The sequence below is a fragment of the Ascaphus truei genome, chromosome 15, assembly GCF_040206685.1.
Source record: "Ascaphus truei isolate aAscTru1 chromosome 15, aAscTru1.hap1, whole genome shotgun sequence".
Classification (NCBI taxonomy): Eukaryota; Metazoa; Chordata; class Amphibia; order Anura; family Ascaphidae; genus Ascaphus; species Ascaphus truei.
In genome coordinates, this window is record NC_134497.1 from 1,622,532 (window position 1) to 1,649,478 (window position 26,947).

General features: G+C 50.7%; 1 long non-coding RNA gene across 1 annotated transcript; it reads right to left on the reverse strand.

Annotated features, from left to right (window-relative positions):
* Nucleotides 1-18,286: 18,286 nt before the first annotated feature.
* LOC142466964 (uncharacterized) lies at nucleotides 18,287-23,707 on the reverse strand. Its single transcript, XR_012788276.1, has 3 exons — nucleotides 23,590-23,707; nucleotides 20,278-20,457; nucleotides 18,287-19,357 (listed from the first exon to the last, which is right to left on the reverse strand). It is a non-coding gene; the product is annotated as an uncharacterized LOC142466964 (long non-coding RNA).
* Nucleotides 23,708-26,947: the final 3,240 nt, after the last annotated feature.

Genomic DNA, 26,947 nt, shown 5'->3' on the forward strand with positions numbered 1-26,947 from the left:
CGTACAGCGCAGACATCGTACAGCGCATACATCGTACAGCGCAGACATCGTACAGCGCAGACATCGTACAGCGCAGACATCGTACAGCGCAGACATCGTACAGCGCATACATCGTACAGCGCAGACATCGTACAGCGCAGACATCGTACAGCGCATACATCGTACAGCGCAGACATCGTACAGCGCAGACATCGTACAGCGCACACATCGTACAGCGCAAACATCGTACAGCGCAGACATCGTACAGCTCATACATCGTACAGCGCACACATCGTACAGCGCAGACATCGTACAGCGCATACATCGTACAGCGCAGACATCGTACAGCGCATACATTGTACAGCGCAGACATCGTACAGCGCATACATCGTACAGCGCAGACATCGTACAGCGCATACATTGTACAGCGCAGACATCGTACAGCGCATACATCGTACAGCGCAGACATCGTACAGCGCATACATCGTACAGCGCACACATCGTACAGCGCACACATCGTACAGCGCAGACATCGTACAGCGCATACATCGTACAGCGCACACATCGTACAGCGCAGACATCGTACAGCGCAGACATCGTACAGCGCACACATCGTACAGCGCACACATCGTACAGCGCAGACATCGTACAGCGCACACATCGTACAGCGCTGACATCGTACAGCGCAGATATCGTACAGCGCAGACATCGTATAGCGCAGACATCGTACAGTGCAGACATCGTACAGCGCACACATCGTACAGCGCATACATCGTACAGCGCACACATCGTACAGCGCATACATCGTACAGCGCATACATCGTACAGCGCAGACATCGTACAGCGCATACATCGTACAGCGCAGACATCGTACAGCGCAGACATCGTACAGCGCACACATCGTACAGCGCAGACATCGTACAGCGCACACATCATACAGCGCACACATTGTACAGCGCACACATCGTACAGCGCATACATCGTACAGCGCATACATCGTACAGCGCAGACATCGTACAGCGCATACATCGTACAGCGCATACATCGTACAGCGCAGACATCGTACAGCGCATACATCGTACAGCGCAGACATCGTACAGTGCAGACATCGTACAGCTCATACATCGTACAGCGCAGACATCGTACAGCGCACACATCGTACAGCGCATACATCGTACAGCGCAGACATCGTACAGCGCAGACATCGTACAGCGCATACATCGTACAGCGCAGACATCGTACAGCGCAGACATCGTACAGCGCATACATCGTACAGCGCAGACATTGTACAGCGCAGACATCGTACAGCACATACATCGTACAGCGCAGACATTGTACAGCGCAGACATCGTACAGCGCACACATCGTACAGCGCAAACATCGTACAGCGCAGACATCGTACAGCTCATACATCGTACAGCGCATACATCGTACAGCGCAGACATCGTACAGCGCATACCTCGTACAGCACAGACATCGTACAGCGCATACATTGTACAGCGCAGACATCGTACAGCGCATACATCGTACAGCGCAGACATCGTACAGCGCATACATTGTACAGCGCAGACATCGTACAGCGCATACATCGTACAGCGCAGACATCGTACAGCGCATACATCGTACAGCGCACACATCGTACAGCGCACACATCGTACAGCGCAGACATCGTACAGCGCATACATCGTACAGCGCACACATCGTACAGCGCAGACATCGTACAGCGCAGACATCGTACAGCGCACACATCGTACAGCGCACACATCGTACAGCGCAGACATCGTACAGCGCACACATCGTACAGCGCTGACATCGTACAGCGCACACATCGTACAGCGCTGACATCGTACAGCGCAGACATCGTACAGCGCACACATCGTACAGCGCACACATCGTACAGCGCAGACATCGTACAGCGCACACATCGTACAGCGCTGACATCGTACAGCGCAGACATCGTACAGCGCAGACATCGTATAGCGCAGACATCGTACAGCGCAGACATCGTACAGCGCACACATCGTACAGCGCATACATCGTACAGCGCACACATCGTACAGCGCATACATCGTACAGCGCATACATCGTACAGCGCAGACATCGTACAGCGCAGACATCGTACAGCGCAGACATCGTACAGCGCACACATCGTACAGCGCAGACATCGTACAGCGCACACATCGTACAGCGCACACATCGTACAGCGCACACATCGTACAGCGCACACATCGTACAGCGCATACATCGTACAGCGCAGACATCGTACAGCGCATACATCGTACAGCGCATACATCGTACAGCGCAGACATCGTACAGCGCAGACATCGTACAGCGCAGACATCGTACAGTGCAGACATCGTACAGCTCATACATCGTACAGCGCAGACATCGTACAGCGCACACATCGTACAGCGCATACATCGTACAGCGCAGACATCGTACAGCGCAGACATCGTACAGCGCATACATCGTACAGCGCAGACATCGTACAGCGCAGACATCGTACAGCGCATACATCGTACAGCGCATACATCGTACAGCGCAGACATCGTACAGCGCAGACATCGTACAGCGCAGACATCGTACAGCGCAGACATACATCGTACAGCGCATACATCGTACAGCGCACACATCGTACAGCGCAGACATCGTACAGCGCACACATCGTACAGCGCACACATCGTACAGCGCACACATCGTACAGCGCACACATCGTACAGCGCATACATCGTACAGCGCACACATCGTACAGCGCATACATCGTACAGCGCAGACATCGTACAGCGCAGACATCGTACAGCGCAGACATCGTACAGCGCAGACATCGTACAGTGCAGACATCGTACAGCTCATACATCGTACAGCGCAGACATCGTACAGCGCACACATCGTACAGCGCATACATCATACAGCACAAACATCGTACAGCGCAGACATCGTACAGCGCAGATATCGTACAGCGCACACATCGTACAGCGCAGACATCGTACAGCGCAGACATCGTACAGCGCATACATCGTACAGCGCATACATCGTACAGCGCAGACATCGTACAGCGCAGACATCGTACAGCGCACACATCGTACAGCGCATACATCGTACAGCGCAGACATCGTACAGCGCACACATCATACAGCGCAGACATCGTACAGCGCATACATCGTACAGCGCACACATCGTACAGCGCAGACATCGTACAGCGCATACATCGTACAGCGCACACATCGTACAGCGCACACATCGTACAGCGCATACATCGTACAGCGCAGACATCGTACAGCGCACACATCGTACAGCGCAAACATCGTACAGCGCAGACATCGTACAGCACAAACATCGTACAGCGCAGACATCGTACAGCGCAGATATCGTACAGCGCACACATCGTACAGCGCAGACATCGTACAGCGCAGACATCGTACAGCGCATACATCGTACAGCGCATACATCGTACAGCGCAGACATCGTACAGCACAAACATCGTACAGCGCAGACATCGTACAGCGCAGATATCGTACAGCGCACACATCGTACAGCGCATACATCGTACAGCGCAGACATCGTACAGCGCATACATCGTACAGCGCATACATCGTACAGCGCAGACATCGTACAGCGCAGACATCGTACAGCGCACACATCGTACAGCGCATACATCGTACAGCGCAGACATCGTACAGCGCACACATCATACAGCGCAGACATCGTACAGCGCATACATCGTACAGCGCAGACATCGTACAGCGCACACATCGTACAGCGCAGACATCGTACAGCGCACACATCGTACAGCGCACAGATCGTTCAGCGCATACATCGTACAGCGCATACATCGTACAGCGCACACATCGTACAGCGCAGACATCGTACAGCGCAGACATCGTACAGCGCAGACATCGTACAGCGCACACATCGTACAGCGCACACATTGTACAGCGCAGACATCGTACAGCGCAGACATCGTACAGCGCAGACATCGTACAGCGCAGACATCGTACAGCGCAGACATCGTACAGCGCATACATCGTACAGCGCATACATCGTACAGCGCACACATCGTACAGCGCAGACATCGTACAGCGCACACATCGTACAGCGCAGACATCGTACAGCGCAGACATCGTACAGCGCAGACATCGTACAGCGCACACATCGTACAGCGCACACATCGTACAGCGCAGACATCGTACAGCGCACACATCGTACAGCGCTGACATCGTACAGCGCAGACATCGTACAGCGCATACATCGTACAGCGCAGACATCGTACAGCGCATACATCGTACAGCGCAGACATTGTACAGCGCAGACATCGTACAGCGCATACATCGTACAGCGCAGACATTGTACAGCGCAGACATCGTACAGCGCACACATCGTACAGCGCAAACATCGTACAGCGCAGACATCGTACAGCTCATACATCGTACAGCGCATACATCGTACAGCGCAGACATCGTACAGCGCATACCTCGTACAGCGCAGACATCGTACAGCGCATACATTGTACAGCGCAGACATCGTACAGCGCATACATCGTACAGCGCAGACATCGTACAGCGCAGACATCGTACAGCGCATACATTGTACAGCGCAGACATCGTACAGCGCATACATCGTACAGCGCACACATCGTACAGCGCAGACATCGTACAGCGCATACATCGTACAGCGCACACATCGTACAGCGCAGACATCGTACAGCGCAGACATCGTACAGCGCACACATCGTACAGCGCAGACATCGTACAGCGCAGACATCGTACAGCGCATACATCGTACAGCGCAGACATCGTACAGCGCAGACATCGTACAGCGCAGACATCGTACAGTGCAGACATCGTACAGCTCATACATCGTACAGCGCAGACATCGTACAGCGCACACATCGTACAGCGCATACATCGTACAGCACAAACATCGTACAGCGCAGACATCGTACAGCGCATACATCGTACAGCGCATACATCGTACAGCGCAGACATCGTACAGCGCAGACATCGTACAGCTCATACATCGTATAGCGCAGACATCGTACAGCGCAGACATCGTACAGCGCACACATCGTACAGCGCACACATCGTACAGCGCACACATCGTACAGCGCAGACATCGTACAGCGCATACATCGTACAGCGCAGACATCGTACAGCGCAGACATCGTACAGCGCATACATCGTACAGCGCAGACATCGTACAGCGCAGACATCGTACAGCGCAGACATCGTACAGCGCTGACATCGTACAGCGCAGACATCGTACAGCGCAGACATCGTACAGCGCAGACATCGTACAGCGCAGACATCGTACAGCTCATACATCGTACAGCGCAGACATCGTACAGCGCATACATCGTACAGCGCAGACATCGTACAGCGCAGACATCGTACAGCGCAGACATCGTACAGCGCAGACATCGTACAGCGCATACATCGTACAGCGCACACATCGTACAGCGCACACATCGTACAGCGCAGACATCGTACAGCGCAGACATCGTACAGCGCATACATCGTACAGCGCAGACATCGTACAGCGCATACATCGTACAGTGCAGACATCGTACAGCGCACACATCGTACAGCGCACACATCGTACAGCGCAGACATCGTACAGCGCAGACATCGTACAGCGCATACATCGTACAGCGCACACATCGTACAGCGCAGACATCGTACAGCGCAGACATCGTACAGCGCAGACATCGTACAGCGCATACATCGTACAGCCCATACATCGTACAGCGCATACATCGTACAGCGCAGACATCGTACAGCGCAGACATCGTACAGCGCAGACATCGTACAGCGCAGACATCGTACAGCGCATACATCGTACAGCGCATACATCGTACAGCGCAGACATCGTACAGCGCACACATCGTACAGCGCACACATCGTACAGCGCAGACATCGTACAGCGCACACATCGTACAGCGCACACATCGTACAGCGCAGACATCGTACAGCGCACACATCGTACAGCGCAGACATCGTACAGCGCATACATCGTACAGCGCATACATCGTACAGCGCAGACATCGTACAGCGCATACATCGTACAGCGCAGACATCGTACAGCGCATACATCGTACAGCGCAGACATCGTACAGCGCACACATCGTACAGCGCACACATCGTACAGCGCACACATCGTACAGCGCAGACATCGTACAGCGCATACATCGTACAGCGCACACATCGTACAGCGCAGACATCGTACAGCGCAGACATCGTACAGCGCAGACATCGTACAGCGCATACATCGTACAGCGCATACATCGTACAGCGCATACATCGTACAGCGCAGACATCGTACAGCGCAGACATCGTACAGCGCAGACATCGTACAGCGCAGACATCGTACAGCGCATACATCGTACAGCGCAGACATCGTACAGCGCAGACATCGTACAGCGCAGACATCGTACAGCGCAGACATCGTACAGCGCATACATCGTACAGCGCACACATCGTACAGCGCACACATCGTACAGCGCAGACATCGTACAGCGCAGACATCGTACAGCGCATACATCGTACAGCGCAGACATCGTACAGCGCAGACATCGTACAGCGCATACATCGTACAGCGCACACATCGTACAGCGCACACATCGTACAGCGCAGACATTGTACAGCGCAGACATCGTACAGCGCATACATCGTACAGCGCACACATCGTACAGCGCAGACATCGTACAGCGCAGACATCGTACAGCGCAGACATCGTACAGCGCATACATCGTACAGCGCATACATCGTACAGCGCATACATCGTACAGCGCAGACATCGTACAGCGCAGACATCGTACAGCGCAGACATCGTACAGCGCAGACATCGTACAGCGCATACATCGTACAGCGCATACATCGTACAGCGCAGACATCGTACAGCGCACACATCGTACAGCGCACACATCGTACAGCGCAGACATCGTACAGCGCACACATCGTACAGCGCACACATCGTACAGCGCAGACATCGTACAGCGCACACATCGTACAGCGCAGACATCGTACAGCGCATACATCGTACAGCGCATACATCGTCCAGCGCAGACATCGTACAGCGCATACATCGTACAGCGCAGACATCGTACAGCGCATACATCGTACAGCGCAGACATCGTACAGCGCACACATCGTACAGCGCACACATCGTACAGCGCAGACATTGTACAGCGCAGACATTGTACAGCGCATACATCGTACAGCGCACACATCGTACAGCGCAGACATCGTACAGCGCAGACATCGTACAGCGCAGACATCGTACAGCGCATACATCGTACAGCGCATACATCGTACAGCGCATACATCGTACAGCGCAGACATCGTACAGCGCAGACATCGTACAGCGCAGACATCGTACAGCGCATACATCGTACAGCGCATACATCGTACAGCGCAGACATCGTACAGCGCACACATCGTACAGCGCACACATCGTACAGCGCAGACATCGTACAGCGCATACATCGTACAGCGCAGACATCGTACAGCGCACACATCGTACAGCGCACACATCGTACAGCGCACACATCGTACAGCGCAGACATCGTACAGCGCAGACATCGTACAGCGCAGACATCGTACAGCGCAGACATCGTACAGCGCATACATCGTACAGCGCATACATCGTACAGCGCAGACATCGTACAGCGCACACATCGTACAGCGCACACATCGTACAGCGCAGACATCGTACAGCGCACACATCGTACAGCGCACACATCGTACAGCGCAGACATCGTACAGCGCACACATCGTACAGCGCAGACATCGTACAGCGCAGACATCGTACAGCGCATACATCGTACAGCGCATACATCGTACAGCGCAGACATCGTACAGCGCAGACATCGTACAGCGCACACATCGTACAGCGCAGACATCGTACAGCGCATACATCGTACAGCGCAGACATCGTACAGCGCACACATCGTACAGCGCACACATCGTACAGCGCAGACATCGTACAGCGCACACATCGTACAGCGCAGACATCGTACAGCGCATACATCGTACAGCGCATACATCGTACAGCGCAGACATCGTACAGCGCAGACATTGTACAGCGCACACATCGTACAGCGCAGACATCGTACAGCGCATACATCGTACAGCGCAGACATCGTACAGCGCACACATCGTACAGCGCACACATCGTACAGCGCACACATCGTACAGCGCAGACATCGTACAGCGCAGACATCGTACAGCGCAGACATCGTACAGCGCAGACATCGTACAGCGCATACATCGTACAGCGCATACATCGTACAGCGCAGACATCGTACAGCGCACACATCGTACAGCGCACACATCGTACAGCGCAGACATCGTACAGCGCACACATCGTACAGCGCACACATCGTACAGCGCAGGCATCGTACAGCGCACACATCGTACAGCGCAGACATCGTACAGCGCATACATCGTACAGCGCATACATCGTACAGCGCAGACATCGTACAGCGCAGACATTGTACAGCGCACACATCGTACAGCGCAGACATCATACAGCGCAGACATCGTACAGCGCATACATCGTACAGCGCAGACATCGTACAGCGCATACATCGTACAGCGCAGACATCGTACAGCGCACACATCGTACAGCGCACACATCGTACAGCGCACACATCGTACAGCGCAGACATCGTACAGCGCACACATCGTACAGCGCATACATCGTACAGAGCAGCGCAAAGTCTTGAGCCATTTTCTGAAAGTGGAGCGGTCTCAGATGTCTCTGCTGGATATGGGGAGGGCATTCCATTCCCTGGCGCCCGGTACCAAAAGGGCACGACCCGCCCACCTCGTGCGTTTGAATCTGGGTACCTTGGGGAGAGTCAGTAGGAGGAGTTGGGGGGAGTTACATGGTGCACAGATTATAATGAGATGTATCACATTCTGCGTCTCTGCCCCAGCTTGCACTTTGGGGAGAGTCAGTAGGAGGAGTTGGGGGGAGTTACATGGTGCACAGATTATAATGAGATGTATCACATTCTGCGTCTCTGCCCCAGCTTGCACCTTGGGGGGAGTCAGTAGGAGGAGTTGGGGGGGGAGTTACATGGTGCACAGATTATAATGAGATGTATCACATTCTGCGTCTCTGTCCCAGCTTGCACCTTGGGGGGAGTCAGTAGGAGGAGTTGGGGGGGGAGTTACATGGTGCACAGATTATAATGTGATGTATCACATTCTGCGTCTCTGCCCCAGCTTGCACTTGGGGAGAGTCAGTAGGAGGAGTTGGGGGGAGTTACATGGGGCACAGGTTATAATGTGATGTATCACATTCTGCGTCTCTGCCACAGCTTGCACTTTGGGGAGAGTCAGTAGGAGGAGTTGGGGGGAGTTACATGGTGCACAGATTATAATGAGATGTATCACATTCTGCGTCTCTGTCCCATCTTGCACATTGGGGGAGAGTCAGTAGGGGGAGTTGGGGGGAGTTACATGGTGCACAGATTATAATGAGATGTATCACATTCTGCGTCTCTGCCCCAGCTTGCACTTGGGGAGAGTCAGTAGGAGGAGTTGGGGGGAGTTACATGGTGCACAGATTATAATGAGATGTATCACATTCTGCGTCTCTGTCCCATCTTGCACATTGGGGGAGAGTCAGTAGGAGGAGTTGGGGGGAGTTACATGGGGCACAGATTATAATGAGATGTATCACATTCTGCGTCTCTGCCCCAGCTTGCACCTTGGGGAGAGTAAGTAGGAGGAGTTGGGAGAGTTACATGTTGCACAGGTTATAATGAGATGTATCACATTCTGCGTCTCTGTCCCAGCTTGCACCTTGGGGGGAGTCAGTAGGAGGAGTTGGGGGGAGTTACATGGGGCACAGATTATGAGATGTATCACATTCTGCGTCTCTGCCCCAGCTTGCACCTTGGGGAGAGTCAGTAGGAGGAGTTGGGGGGAGTTACATGGTGCACAGATTATAATGTGATGTATCACATTCTGCGTCTCTGCCACAGCTTGCACTTTGGGGAGAGTCAGTAGGGGGAGTTGGGGGAGTTACATGGGGCACAGATTATAATGTGATGTATCACATTCTGCGTCTCTGCCACAGCTTGCACTTTGGGGAGAGTCAGTAGGAGGAGTTGGGGGGGGAGTTACATGGTGCACAGATTATAATGAGATGTATCACATTCTGCGTCTCTGCCCCAGCTTGCACTTGGGGAGAGTCAGTAGGAGGAGTTGGGGGGAGTTACATGGTGCACAGATTATAATGAGATGTATCACATTCTGCGTCTCTGCCCCAGCTTGCACCTTGGGGAGAGTCAGTAGGAGGAGTTGGGGGGGGAGTTACATGGTGCACAGATTATAATGAGATGTATCACATTCTGCGTCTCTGCCCCAGCTTGCACCTTGGGGAGAGTCAGTAGGAGGAGTTGGGGGAGTTACATGGTGCACAGATTATAATGAGATGTATCACATTCTGCGTCTCTGCCCCAGCTTGCACCTTGGGGAGAGTCAGTAGGAGGAGTTGGGGGGGGAGTTACATGGTGCACAGATTATAATGAGATGTATCACATTCTGCGTCTCTGCCCCAGCTTGCACCTTGGGGAGAGTCAGTAGGAGGAGTTGGGGGAGTTACATGGTGCACAGATTATAATGAGATGTATAACATTCTGCGTCTCTGCCCCAGCTTGCACCTTGGGGAGAGTCAGTAGGAGGAGTTGGGGGGAGTTACATGGGGCACAGATTATAATGAGATGTATCACATTCTGCGTCTCTGCCCCAGCTTGCACCTTGGGGAGAGTCAGTAGGAGGAGTTGGGGGGAGTTACATGGTGCACAGATTATAATGAGATGTATCACATTCTGCGTCTCTGCCCCAGCTTGCACCTTGGGGAGAGTCAGTAGGAGGAGTTGGGGGGGGAGTTACTTGGGGCGCAGATTATAATGAGATGTATCGCATTCTGCGTCTCTGCCCCAGCTTGCACCTTGGGGAGTCAGTAGGTGTTGGGGGGAGTTACATGGTGCACAGATTATAATGAGATGTATCACATTCTGCGTCTCTGTCCCAGTTTGCACCTTGGGGAGAGTCAGTAGGAGGAGTTTGGGGGGGGGGGGTTACTTGGGGCTCTGATTATAATGAGATGCATCAAACTGGGCGTCTCTGTGCATCACCTTTTCTCACTTCACAAAAACCCGCCAGGTTTAAGGTGGCACAACATGGCTCTGACTTCTAACTCTGTTATTTTAGTACTTAGGGCTCTCTGGGGGTCTAAGCATCAAGGCAATTTCAGAGCAAAACTTGGACACTTTCCCTTTACACTTATGTATCAAAGCATTTTGCTCCAAATTTGCCCCAGCTTGCACCTTGGGGAGCGTCAGTAGGAGGAGTTGGGTGGAGTTACATGGGGCACAGATTATAATGAGATGTATCACATGCTGCGTCTCTGCCCCAGCTTGCACTTTGGGGAGAGTCAGTAGGAGGAGTTGGGGGAGTTACATGGGGCACAGATTATAATGAGATGTATCACATTCTGCGTCTCTGCCCCAGCTTGCACCTTGGGGAGAGTCAGTAGGAGGAGTTGGGGGAGTTACATGGTGCACAGATTATAATGAGATGTATAACATTCTGCGTCTCTGCCCCAGCTTGCACCTTGGGGAGAGTCAGTAGGAGGAGTTGGGGGGAGTTACATGGGGCACAGATTATAATGAGATGTATCACATTCTGCGTCTCTGCCCCAGCTTGCACCTTGGGGAGAGTCAGTAGGAGGAGTTGGGGGAGTTACATGGTGCACAGATTATAATGAGATGTATCACATTCTGCGTCTCTGCCCCAGCTAGCACCTTGGGGAGACTCAGTAGGAGGAGTTGGGGGGAGTTACATGGTGCACAGATTATAATGAGATGTATCACATTCTGCGTCTCTGCCCCAGCTTGCACCTTGGGGAGAGTCAGTAGGAGGAGTTGGGGGAGTTACATGGTGCACAGATTATAATGAGATGTATCACATTCTGCATCTCTGCCCCAGCTTGCACCTTGGGGAGAGTCAGTAGGAGGAGTTGGGGGGGGAGTTACTTGGGGCGCAGATTATAATGAGATGTATCGCATTCTGCGTCTCTGCCCCAGCTTGCACCTTGGGGAGTCAGTAGGTGTTGGGGGGAGTTACATGGTGCACAGATTATAATGAGATGTATCACATTCTGCGTCTCTGTCCCAGTTTGCACCTTGGGGAGAGTCAGTAGGAGGAGTTAGGGGGGGGGTTACTTGGGGCTCTGATTATAATGAGATGCATCAAACTGGGCGTCTCTGTGCATCACCTTTTCTCACTTCACAAAAACCCGCCAGGTTTAAGGTGGCACAACTTGGCTCTGACTTCTAACTCTGTTATTTTAGTACTTAGGGCTCTCTGGGGGTCTAAGCATCAAGGCAATTTCAGAGCAAAACTTGGACACTTTCCCTTTACACTTATGTATCAAAGCATTTTGCTCCAAATTTGCCCCAGCTTGCACCTTGGGGAGCGTCAGTAGGAGGAGTTGGGTGGAGTTACATGGGGCGCAGATTATAATGAGATGTATCGCATTCTGCGTCTCTACCCCAGCTTGCACCTTGGGGAGTCAGTAGCAGGAGTTGGGGAGGAGTTACACGGGGCACAGGTTATAATGAGATGTATGACATTCTGCGTCTCTGCCCCAGCTTGCACCTTGGGGAGAGTCAGTAGGAGGAGTTGGGGGGAGTTACATGGGGCACAGGTTATAATGAGATGTATCGCATTCTGCGTCTCTGCCCCAGCTTGCACCTTGGGGAGAGTCAGTAGGAGGAGTTGGGGGGAGTTACATGGTGCACAGGTTATAATGAGATGTATCGCATTCTGCGTCTCTGCCCCAGCTTGCACCTTGGGGAGAGTCAGTAGGAGGAATTGGGGGGGGAGTTACATGGGGCACAGGTTATAATGAGATGTATCACATTCTGCGTCTCTGTGCATCATTCTTTTCCCCTTTTTTTTCTTGCCCAAAAAAATCCTCTCCATATAAAGTGGCGTAAGTCTAAAATTCTGCGTCCAATGTAAGAAACTTTTTTGACGTATGCCGCAGCTCTGCTTCAGCAAATGGAGCAATGCATCAAAGCGAACGTTTTCTCTACATTGATGCATGGAACCCTCAGTCCCCCTGGGCTATAATAAGCAAACAACCCCAATCGTACAGGCTTATTCTCATTTCCGAATGATTGGCCCTTCCACGTGTTCTCACAGCCATCCGAACTCTGTGCTCCTGCTCCTGCGAAGCTGCTCAGCGCGCTGTGTGAGGAAGCAGGTGCACGGAATTCCAGCGACAGATGTTACCTATTTCCTGCCCCGGGACATTTCTCCCCCGATGTAACACTGACTCTTCTAAATGCATGTCAGGGAAGAAAGCAGCCGGGAGGCCACGCTCGGTGGGACGGAGCATGAGCGCATACTGAATGACCTCATTGTTTTACGCTCTTGGGTTGGAGAATGAAACACTTCGCTGCCGGACGGAGTCGCCAATATGTCGCAGTCCTCTCCGTGAGTGGAGGTGGGCACGGGTGTCTCAGGATGATGTGAGGGGGCCTTTTTTACTTTAACACTTTGCGTGCCGCATGGTCCAGCAGCAGACTGTGGCGGCGGCATGTCGCAGTTACCTGACTGCTCCTCGAGGCGTCGCTGATGGCACGAATGGAAGACACGGGGAGTCTTCCTCTTCCGTTCCTGGTCAGATCTTCAGGAGCGCAGAACGCAAGTTCTCCTAGAAAAATGTGCTTAAAGCCGACGGGGCCAAGTCCAGGCCAACAGGTCAAGATATCCCCGCTTCAGCACAGGTGGCTCAATCAGTGGCTCCTGTGCTGAAGCAGGGATATCCCTAATACCTGGTCTGTTGGTGGCCATTGAGGACTGACCTTGGCCACCTCTGACATTTGGGTTTCATTATGAGGCCCCTGGAGAGCCACATCATGAGACACCCAAAGGGTTAAGAACTAAGTTTTTCCCTAAGCAAGAGATAAAGGAGCAGTGCTGAAGAACAGCACAGGGCTCACACCGTTATATCACCGTTATATCACCGTTATATCACCGTTATATCACCGTTATATCACCAGTGTATCCGCTACAAGGCTCACACAATTATATCACCAGTGTATCCGCTTCTGAAGAACAGCACAGGGCTCACACCGTTATATCACCAGTGTATCCGCTTCTGAAGAACAGCACAGGGCTCACACCGTTATATCACTGTTATATCACCGTTATATCACCAGTGTATCCGCTACAAGGCTCACACCGTTATATCACCCGTGTATCCGCTTCTGAAGGTCTTGCTGTCATGTCTCCCATTTGGCATTTGTTTAAGACACAATGATTGCAGGATGGAATAAAACATTATGCACCAGTCACAGTACAGAGGTAGTGTTACTGCTTATTAATACACAGGATAACTTGTTAAATAATGCATTTGCTATCTCCTTAATCTTTATTTTAATCGGTGCTACTGTTACATAACATGCCCGTAATAACGCAACACATCGCATTTACGGGTGCGGTAACCCCTGCTGCATCTATATGCTGTATGTATATATATATATATATATATATATATATATATATATATATATCTGACTATCTATATATATATAGACAGAAACACACACACAGCATAGAAGGGCGGGTCGCCATGTTGATCCTTTCTTCCATGTACTAACAAAGGAGGGAGAGGGGGTAGGGGATATGATACCTGTTATTGGACCAATAAGTAGTTGATATGTTACAAGCTTTCCAATCTGTCAGGGTCAGGGTTACCCGATGACGGACCCTGAGAGGTTGGAAAGCTTCTGATACTGGGGTTACCCGATGACGGACCCTGAGAGGTTGGAAAGCTTGTGGTACTGGGGTTACCCGATGATGGACCCTGAGAGGTTGGAAAGCTTGTGGTACTGGGGTCACACGATGACGGACCCTGAGAGGTTGGAAAGCTTGTGGTACTGGGGTCACACGATGACGGACCCTGAGAGGTTGGAAAGCTTGTGGTACTGGGGTTACACAATGGACCCTGAGAGGTTGGAAAGCTTGTGGTACTGGGGTCACACGATGACGGACCCTGAGAGGTTGGAAAGCTTGTGGTACTGGGGTCACACGATGACGGACCCTGAGAGGTTGGAAAGCTTGTGGTACTGGGGTTACACGATGACGGACCCTGAGAGGTTGGAAAGCTTGTGGTACTGGGGTCACACGATGACGGACCCTGAGAGGTTGGAAAGCTTGTGGTACTGGGGTTACACGATGAAGGACCCTGAGAGGTTGGAAAGCTTGTGGTACTGGGGTTACACACAGAAGACCCTGAGAGGTTGGAAAGCTTGTGGTACTGGGGTTACACAATGGACCCTGAGAGGTTGGAAAGCTTGTGGTACTGGGGTTACACGATGGACCCTGAGAGGTTGGAAGGCTTGTGGTACTGGGGTTACACGATGAAGGACCCTGAGAGGTTGGAAAGCTTGTGGTACTGGGGTTACACGATGAAGGACCCTGAGAGGTTGGAAAGCTTCTCATACTGGGGTTACCCGATGACGGACACTGAGAGGTTGGAAAGCTTGCGGTACTGGGGTTACACGGTGACGGACCCCGAGAGGTTGGAAAGCTTCTCATACTGGGGTTACCCGATGACGGACACTGAGAGATTGGAAATCTTGTGGTACTGGGGTTACACGATGACTGACCCTGAGAGGTTGGAAAGCTTGTGGTACTGGGGTTACCCGATGATGGACCCTGAGAGGTTGGAAAGCTTGTGGTACTGGGGTCACACGATGACGGACCCTGAGAGGTTGGAAAGCTTGTGGTACTGGGGTCACACGATGATGGACCCTGAGAGGTTGGAAAGCTTGTGGTACTGGGGTTACACGATGACGGGCCCTGAGAGGTTGGAAAGCTTGTGGTACTGGGATTACACAATGATGAACCCTGAGAGGTTGGAAAGCTTGTGGTACTGGGGTTACACACAGAAGACCCTGAGAGGTTGGAAAGCTTGTGGTACTGGGGTTACACGATGGACCCTGAGAGGTTGGAAAGCTTGTGGTACTGGGGTTACACGATGAAGGACCCTGAGAGGTTGGAAAGCTTGTGGTACTGGGGTTACACACAGAAGACCCTGAGAGGTTGGAAAGCTTGTGGTACTGGGGTTACACGATGGACCCTGAGAGGTTGGAAAGCTTGTGGTACTGGGGTTACACGATGAAGGACCCTGAGAGGTTGGAAAGCTTGTGGTACTGGGGTTACACGATGACGGACCCCGAGAGGTTGGAAAGCTTGTAGTACTGGGGTTACACACAGAAGAACCCTGAGAGAATGGAAAGCTTGTGGTACTGGGGTTACACAGTGAAGGAAACTGAGAGGTTGGAAAGCTTGTGGTACTGGGGTTACACAGTGACGGACCCTGAGAGGTTGGAAAGCTTGTGGTACTGGGGATACACGATGACTGACCCTGAGAGGTTGGAAAGCTTGTGGTACTGGGGTTACACAATGATGGACCCTGAGAGGTTGGAAAGCTTGTGGTACTGGGGTTACACGGTGAAAGACCCTGAGAGGTTGGAAAGCTTGTGGTACTGGGGTTACACGGTGACGGACCCTGAGAGGTTGGAAAGCTTGTGGTACTGGGGTTACACGATGACGGACCCTGAGAGGTTGGAAAGCTTGTGGTACTGGGGTTACATGATGACGGACCCTGTGAGGTTGGAAAGCTTGTGGTACTGGGGTTACACGGTGATGGACCCTGAGAGGTTAGAAAGCTTGTGGTACTGGGGTTACACGATTACGGACCCTGAGAGGTTGGAAAGCTTGTGGTACTGGCGTTATACGATGATGGACCCTGAGAGGTTGGAAAGTTTGAGATACTGGGGTTACACGATGACGGACCCTGAGAGGTTGGAAAGCTTGTGGTACTGGGGTTACACGATGACAGACCCTGAGAGGTTGGAAAGCTTGAGATACTGGGGTTACACGATGACGGACCCTGAGAGGTTGGAAAGCTTGTGGTACTGGGGTTACACGGTGACGGACCCTGAGAGGTTGGAAAGCTTGAGATACTGGGGTTACACGATGACGGACCCTGAGAGGTTGGAAAGCTTGTGGTACTGGGGTTACACGATGACAGACCCTGAGAGGTTGGAAAGCTGGTGGTACTGGGGTTACACGATGACGGACCCTGAGAGGTTGGAAAGCTTGTGGTACTGGGGTTACACAGTGACGGACCCTGAGAGGTTGGAAAGCTTGTGGTACTGGGGTTACACGGTGACGGATCCTGAGAGGTTGGAAAGCTTGTGGTACTGGGGTTACACGGTGACTGACCCTGAGAGGTTGGAAAGCTTGTGGTACTGGGGTTACACGGTGACGGACCCCGAGAGGTTGGAAAGCTTGTGGTACTGGGGTTACATGATGACGGACCCTGAGAGGTTGGAAAGCTTGTGGTACTGGGGTTACATGGTGATGGACCTCGAGAGGTTGGAAAGCTTGTGGTACTGGGGTTATATGGTGACGGACCCTGAGAGGTTGGAAAGCTTTTGGTACTGGGGTTACATGATGACGGATCCTGAGAGGTTGGAAAGCGTGTGGTACTGGGGTTACACGATGACGGACCCTGAGAGGTTGGAAACCATCACTACATGCTGCATTGTATTTTTTTTATTGCTGGATTGAAGCAGGGGGTCTCCGGAAATGAACTGTGTTTTTTCAGCTTCGGGGACCCCTGCTTGCAGAGTTTCTTACCTCTGTAGCTGGTGTCGGTATTTGCAGCCAGGGAACTTTTGTGGCTAACAAAATGGTGGCTTTAAATGTCTCGCGTAACGCAGGCCAGTAGGAAGCTGTGATGTCATCCATTGTTGCTTCTTATTGACCAGCATGACTGTGACCTTTGAACTGCACAAAGATACCGGGAAGAGATACAGCCACTGATTGAGGCACCTGTGCTGAAGCAGGGACTGATTGAGGCACCTGTGCTGAAGCTGGGACTGATTGAGCCACCTGTGCTGAAGCTGGGACTGATTGAGCCAGCTGTGCTGAAGCAGGGACTGATTGAGCCACCCGTGCTGAAGCAGGGATAGTCTGAAAACCTGACCTGTTGGGGGGTCTTCGGGACTGGGAGAGGAGAACCACTACATAACAGTATTTTGCAGGTCTCTCCTGTCGTAAAAAGATGTATTATTCATCCTCTTCTTATCCTGCTTCTCTACTTCAATTGTTAAAAAAAGGGATTTTTTTCAGCCAATTCATTCCAACCACCCAACTACCTTCTGGCATGTACAGTCTGCTTCTAATAACAATACACGCAATAATCATTTAGGTTACACATGTTTGCAGAAAGGGCTTCCAATTCCCCCAGAGAAAAATATTTATTTGGGAATCATCATCTTCATGTAAATTCTCATTGGTACATAGAAATATGAATTCAGAAATGCGAATTCCCATTGTTTTACTCAGTCAGAAATACCTCATTATACAAGTTTAGCCTCAGGAGTCCGAAGGCTTCTTGTATATTCGTTCACAGTAACATCTGTGCCTCAAATGTTACCATTTCTGAAACCACTTACCAGTAATTACTAGGTTTGAATTACTATGTTACTATGTAGGGGGTCGATCACAGATTGGTGATCATTGAACCAAGGGCTATATAGGTGGGGATAGATAATGCTGGATATCAAGATCACACCGCTACACTAACCCTGCTCACATCTTAAAAGGGTTATCCCAAGGGAAACATTACCTTGGTGAAAAAAAACCCAGTGAAAGGACAAACCATATGGAGCAACAGCTGAGAGTAGGGGATACCTTCCACCACATCAGCGATTCCCATCTTCCTGGCACTTATTCAAGAGTGGGCTCCAAGCAGATTGAGGGGGGATTGGTATCAAGAGGTAGCAATATGCTCCAAAACACAGAGCAAACAGATTTCATTGGTGTCAATTTGAGCTTGGCGGCAGATGCATGAAACTTGCTAATCTTCTTGCCGATCTCTTCGGAGCAGAAGTCAACGTCACCCAAACCTAGTGGATTTATTTGATGGAAATAAAAAAGGAAAACTGTACCACTTACAGGAGCAAATGTTGGTGCAGCTCTTTATATTACCATGCCGAGCCTTCGCCCGTTGCCAAATCTCTCCCCGGTGCAAGTGGAGTAAGATTGTCGCAAAGCACCTTGATATATTGATGTAAAGTTGATGTCATTTGCACCTGTTTTTGGAGCAATTCTCATGGTTGGGACATTGGATACATATTACCATATGCCAAATTCCTTCCACCACTCAAGGCAAATCTGCCAGCTAACTCCAGGTCCTCAGTGATAATGATCCAGTGCTGGCTTTGTATTCTCGTATGCTGTTCTGCTAGAAAGTTTGGCACAATACTGCAAGTCTGAAGAAAGACCAAGATGGATAATGAATTAATGATCACTCTGTGACCTGGAGCTAGGGATTAAAACAGAAGTAAGAACATCCCAACAAACTCTGATATAGCGATACAAAGGAGATTATAGGTGGCACACCACTGCTTAAAATAAAACGTTTTTCAAGGTGTTTGCTTTTGGTGCTCACCTTCCGTTGATCCTGGCGTCCCAAAGCTGGATCCAAAGTAATAGCAAGGTAGGAGAAAGGAAGAGGCACACAAATTGTAGTGGAATCAAATGATTTCAAATGTATTAAAGCATCAGAGCTAACAATGGTAACGTTTCAGGACACGCAGTCCCTTCCCACAGGACGTGTTTGGTCTGAGGAAGGGACTGCTTGTCCTGAAACGTTACCATTGTTAGCTCTGATGCATTAATACATTTGAAATCCTTTGATTCCACTACAATTTGTGTGCCTCTTCCTTTCTCCTATCTTGCTATTACTCTGATATATGGTGCCGTAAACCTGGAGAAGAAGCCTCCAGCGTTGACCCCTTCATTGCCAGAGTTGCACCAGTTTTGCAGAGAGACTGTGACAAGTGACAGAACCAGTAATTGAACCAGCTTCATGTCCTCGCCACCTGTCCCATGCATGTCCCTTTTATATTACATGCCATATATTTAATGTGTGACACGGAAATGCAGTCATGCTTTGGTTGTGCCGGCCTAATCCAACCTTTAGAGACCCCCCCTCCCCCAAGATTGTATTTCACTGTGGCATTTACACACTTAGAAGTGGGACTGTCACGGTGTCACACAATCATTGAAGTGGTAGAAATAGTTGCAGAACCCTAGGGTAACATTTTGTTTCTAAGTAGATATAAAATACTGTACATAGGAGACAGCCAAGTAGGCATGAATATTAACCGAAGAAGACACATTGTATCACCTTTCATTCCAAGGATACATCTGCACTTCACAGGTGGTCGCGCTGCCTCCTCTGAGCTGGAATCTGAGGGAACTCTTCATAGAACCGTAGGCTGAGGTTATGGGGCCTGAGTGATTTTCTCAAGTCTATTTATTTGAGACCAGCTCTGTAACGTAGTAATCTCTCTCCCTGGCTGCAGCCCTTCAAAACAGGTTGAATATGATATTATTAAAGATGTGCAAATGTTTCTTAAATGTTGCATTAAAAAAAATTGCCAAATCACTCCAAATTTTCAAACATTTTTAACATTTCCCCCTAGCTTTGTGAAAATACTGGAGGTTACACCCGTTTATGTGAGACGCCAACCTGCTAGAAAGTCCCTAGTATCATTATATACTTAATTGAAGATAATACACATTCTGGACACATTTTTTAAGTGAGGTTAAGTCAAATTTCTGATACCAATTAAAAAATGTGCTGATGAAATGTGTTTTCCCCAATGTAGCACAACAGAAGGAATGCAGGAACCAACAAGTCATGTATCGGCACAAGTTGCAATGGCCATATTTCAAGTACAGTTCCACAGTTCGGGGATAACAGTTTCAGGCGAGGAGAATCCTGCTTGTGCAGACAACAAAACGAGGTGTTTGTAACCATATATTTGATCGTAACATGAAAACGAGAGGTAACTCTCAATGTATTACTTCCAGATAAAACATTTTGATAAATAAATATTAAATAACACAACACAGACAAACAAATTCCTCAAAGTGCAGTCCTGTAGGACAGAGGTACACAGTGCAGGTCTCCTCTAGGACAGAGATACACAGTGCAGGTCTCCTGTAGGACAGAGGTACACAGTGCAGGTCTCCTCTAGGACAGAGATACACAGTGCAGGTCTCCTCTGGGACAGAGGTACACAGTGCAGGTCTCCTCTAGGACAGAGGTACACAGTGCAGGTCTCCTCTAGGACAGAGGTACACAGTGCAGGTCTCCTCTAGGACAGAGGTACACAGTGCAGGTCTCCTCTAGGACAGAGGTACACAGTGCAGGTCTCCTCTAGGACAGAGGTACACAGTGCAGGTCTCCTCTAGGACAGAGATACACAGTGCAGGTCTCCTCTAGGACAGAGATACACAGTGCAGGTCTCCTGTAGGACAGAGGTACACAGTGCAGGTCTCCTCTAGGACAGAGATACACAGTGCAGGTCTCCTCTAGGACAGATGTACAAAGTGCAGGTCTCCTGTAGGACAGAGGTACACAGTGCAGGTCTCCTCTAGGACAGAGATACACAGTGCAGGTCTCCTCTAGGACAGAGGTACACAGTGCAGGTCTCCTCTAGGACAGAGATACACAGTGCAGGTCTCCTCTAGGACAGAGATACACAGTGCAGGTCTCCTCTAGGACAGAGGTACAAAGTGCAGGTCTCCTGTAGGACAGAGGTACACAGTGCAGGTCTCCTCTAGGACAGAGATACACAGTGCAGGTCCCCTCTAGGACAGAGATACACAGTGCAGGTCTCCTCTAGGACAGAGGTACAAAGTGCAGGTCTCCTGTAGGACAGAGGTACACAGTGCAGGTCTCCTCTAGGACAGAGATACACAGTGCAGGTCTCTTGTAGGACAGAGGTACACAGTGCAGGTCTCCTCTAGGACAGAGATACACAGTGCAGGTCTCCTCTAGGACAGAGATACACAGTGCAGGTCTCCTCTAGGACAGAGGTACAAAGTGCAGGTCTCCTGTAGGACAGAGGTACACAGTGCAGGTCTCCTCTAGGACAGAGATACACAGTGCAGGTCCCCTCTAGGACAGAGATACACAGTGCAGGTCTCCTCTAGGACAGAGGTACAAAGTGCAGGTCTCCTGTAGGACAGAGGTACACAGTGCAGGTCTCCTCTAGGACAGAGATACACAGTGCAGGTCTCTTGTAGGACAGAGGTACACAGTGCAGGTCTCCTCTAGGACAGAGATACACAGTGCAGGTCTCCTCTAGGACAGAGATACACAGTGCAGGTCTCCTCTGGGACAGAGATACACAGTGCAGGTCTCCTCTAGGACAGAGATACACAGTGCAGGTCTCCTCTGGGACAGAGATACACAGTGCAGGTCTTCTCTGGGACAGAGACACACAGTGCAGGTCTCCTCTGGGACAGAGATACACAGTGCAAGAGACACACAGTGCAGGTCTCCTCTAGGACAGAGATACACAGTGCAGGTCTCCTCTGGGACAGAGACACACAGTGCAGGTCTCCTCTGGGACAGAGATACACAGTGCAGGTCTCCTCTGCGACAGAGATACACAGTGCAGGTCTCCTCTGGGACAGAGATACACAGTGCAGGTCTCCTCTAGGACAGAGACACACAGGGCAGGTCTCCTCTGGGACAGAGACACACAGTACAGGTCTGCTCTAGGACAGAGATACACAGTGCAGATCTCCTCTAGGACAGAGATACACAGTGCAGGTCTCCTCTAGGACAGAGATACACAGTGCAGGTCTCCTCTAGGACAGAGATACACAGGACAGGTCTCCTCTAGGACAGAGGTACAGTACACAGTGCAGGTCTCCTCTAGGACAGAGATACACAGTGCAGGTCTCCTCTAGGACAGAGATACACAGTGCAGGTCTCCTCTAGGACAGAGATACACAGTGCAGGTCTCCTCCAGGACAGAGATACACAGTGCAGGTCTCCTCTGGGACAGAGGTACAAATTAGCGCTCTACTCACAAGTTCATAATGCGATTCTCCATTTATTGTAACAAGAACAGAGGAGAAACAACGATTCAGGTCCCATATGGACTTTTCATGAGGTGGCCAGTAGCCAATTGGCTGCAATTGATTCCAACAGAAAACAGGTCATTGTTACGATATATACTTGGTTATCTCCGGGTTGGGAACAGGGACATTGTAATTATTCAGCATTTCCACTGTTTGAAGTGGGAGCCTTCAAGACCATGTAAGTGTTCTTATTATATAAGGGAATAAACACCTTTGGGTAGTCACTATGGGGTCAGGCACTCCACGGTCCCCAGGGCGTAATGTCTGTGCCATGTCCATAGAGTTCTTCTTTTTCCTCTTAGATCGCGTCGTGTAGTGAAGGGAAACGGTAGAGGAAGACTAAGAGCCGCCATGGTCACATGAGTGTGCTGTGCCGGGCACGCCTCCCGTGGGGCATCCCTCCCGTGGGGCATCCCTCCCGTGGGGCATCCCTCCCGTGGGGCATCCCTCCCGTGGGGCACCCCTCCCGTGGGGCATCCCTCCCGTGGGGCACCCCTCGCACACCCAAAGGGATAATGCAGCAGCCCAAGCTGCTCACGGTTTTCTTTTAGCTTACCTGAACTGGGCATCCCCAGGATCAGCATTCATGATCCCTTGACCTTGGTTCCACACCGGCGAGCAGTTTTGTTCAGCAGGACACTTGCCCGTTGGACACAACATGGGCGCGGGGTCAGGTGTCACTTGGGCAGCCAATAGAATGTTGCAACGTCATCAGGAGGTGACGTCGGGACGTTCTAGTCCTGACCCCGTGTCCATATTTGTAGTCAAAGCTGAGCGGGGGGGGGGGGTCACAGAAGTCGGGGGACACCGGGATGACACCGGGACAGCCCCTCGTTTTGATAAACTAAACCAACAAAAATCATGGGGGGGGGGGGAATGCAGCTTAAACCTGGATTTTCTGCTACTCTGTCCTGTTTTTTACATATAAATGTATAGATAAGGGGCGGCCAACTCCAGTCCTTAAGGGCCACCAACAGGTCAGGCTTTCTGGATATCCCTGCATCAGCACAGATGGCTGAGTCACTGATTGAGCCAACTGTGCTGAAGCAGGGACTGGTGGAGTCTCTCACGTTAAAGCAGGGACTGATTGAGCCACCTGTGCTGAAGCAGGGACTGGTTGATCCTCTAACATTAAAGCAGGGACTGATTAAGCCACCTGTGCTGAAGCAGGGACTGGTTGATCCTCTAACATTAAAGCAGGGACTGATTGAGCCACCTGTGCTGAGGTCTGTTATTGGGAAAGATTTGTGAGCCCCCACACTGCGCCGCACCTCGCCCCTCTGCCCGCCCCTCTGCCCGCCATATTCTTCCTCCATTTGTTTCCATTATGACCTAAAAGGAAATAGGGTAACGCTAACTGGTCATTTATTGTTCAAGAACACCAAAGCGATTGGCTAATCCTGGAAGGAAAGCGTTGTTCTGGAGATAAACGGTCCCCCTTTGATCTTTTTATAAGTGCACTCTGTTTATAGTGCAGCGTGTACAACTTGACACCTGCCCACCTGCAGATCCGGCTTCTTATCACCACCACCCTGATAGTAACAAGCTGCGGTGGGACGGGGTTGTACACTGATTAGGAAGGACACTGCCCATCGCCTATTACTCAGGTCATATATCAGGTGGTCTGCAGGTCAGGAGACCCCACAGCCCGGGATGTGATTGAATCACCCAGGTTTATTTAACTAGAGATTTGATAGGATTCTCACTTATCACAGGAATTCTTCCTTCTGTGTGTTATAGGCCAGGGGTGTGCAAACTTTTCCCCCTGCGCCCCCTGCCTGTTCGCCCCCCCTACTCGCGCCCCCTAGTCTCCGACGTTCCGACGTCACGCCGTCATGTGATGTCACATTGCCATGGCGATGCGTTGCCAGAAGCCGCTGGAGACAAGGTGAGTTACAGAGGCCTCGCTCGCACTCCCCGGAATTTAATTTAAATGCTTTGGGGAAGCGCGTGGGGCTCTGTAAGTTCTGCGCCCCGCCCCAGGAAAATCTCGCACCACAGTTTGCGCAAAATATTAAGTTGCATTGATCAGGACTTATTTATGAACTTTTATTAAGAAAAGCACAATAAAGGGTCTCCCGCGGGGAGTTCTCAAACACTTTCTGGATTGTTTCACATTTTAAAGAAGCATATGAATAGCACTGTGGATATTCTGAACACATGATATATAAAGCTTGTCCCCCTGCAGACGCACTTACCAGAACTCCCTCCTACTGTCTCTGTACCTTCTCCCTACCTACCAATTAGACTGTAAGCTCCTCGGGGAAGGGACTCCTTTTTCCTAATGTTACTTTCATGTCTCAAGCTCTTATTCCCATCGTGTGTTTTATTATTATGTCCCATGTGTAACTGCTGTGACGCGCTATGTACTGCACCGACACACTTTATTCGAGCAAATACCCAGTATGTACCTGGCAGATACCTGGAATGCGCCGCTCCTCACCTCTGACAAGCCCCGTTGTGTTTGCCTTCCCAGCCTGGGTTCATGCCTGGCTGACGGGCGGCTGATCTGTTAAATGATAATGATTAGGATTTAATAGGCTGCAATGCTTCGCGTGTCTACCAGATGGCATAAATTCATGAATTGTAATGCAGTATATATATATATATACTGTGCAGTATTGCAGCCAGCGGGAATAAAATGCTTCAATCCCTGCCTGGAAAATAACGCAATGCACTCGGGCAGAAAACAGTCACAAACCTCAATACACCCGGGTATACCCGAATTCGTGGGACTAGCCGAGCTCGAATAAAGTGTGTCGCCAGTGTACATAAATGGCGCTAAATAAATAAAGATATACATACATACATACATAGGAGTCGGAAGGTCAGCCTGGATTGTGATCAAACATTTGACTGGAATCATTTGTCATGTGTGCTGTGACCAGGCATCACCCGGGGGTCATTGTTCGGTGGGATGAGACAATGAGTGGTGGACTCTGGTAATGATTATTATTATTATTATTATATTATACACAGCCCCATACAGAACAAAGTAACCCAGGTACAATGAGTACCTGCTGAGAATGATTCTAAAGACCATTACTTCCTCACACCGCCCCTCCTCCTCCTCATAGTATTCCATATTGCCCCCCCCGCCTTCCAATTTACGTGCAGCGCTATTCGGATAAAAACGTTTATTATACCATTTAGAGGACTACTGAATTTCATATCGACCTTTCAGTCGCTATCCTTCGGCCTTCATCAGGTCTGTCTGAAATTCTGACCATACCTGAATGTAGCGGTCATGTAAAATGGCTACAGTCATCTCTCCTGCTGACAGTAAGGCCTGGTAAGTTGTGGGCATGCCAGCAGTAATTATGGAGGTTTGCCCTCACACCCTGGTGGAGTGCCCTGTGTATGGATGGGAGTAGTCACATGCTCTGACTCCATGGTTAGTGATGTCAGAAGTGTGTCAGCTTCCAGAGTGTACATAAGGCACAGCACTGTGTCTAAAAGTTAGTTCTGCTAAGTGGAGGAGGAGTTCTGCCAGAGTTCTATTCAGTCGTGAGTTAAGTACAAGTTCTAGCAGATGGTTATGTTATAGTAACTGAAGAGGAGACTGTGTCCAGGGACCTGGCACAGGGCAGAGATCCCTGCGGGGATAGGGAATCCCACATTTTAAAGGGAGGCACAGACTGAACATGAGTGGCTAGATATCTACTGCGAGGGGCAGCTAGCCCACTCAGGCAATAAAGATGTTCTCAATCACAAACCCTCTCGTGTACATGTGTGGAGTGAATGTACAGAGAGGAGCACCACGAAGGAGTTCCTCAACAGGATCATCCCCATGCGGACGCAGGGACCCTGATGAGGTGGAGGCGCTGCACTGGAACTAGGTGAGACTCAGCACACTACCTCAGCTGCCTGTCTGGACGGGTCCTCCCCACACACCATCATGCGGGAGACTCAGG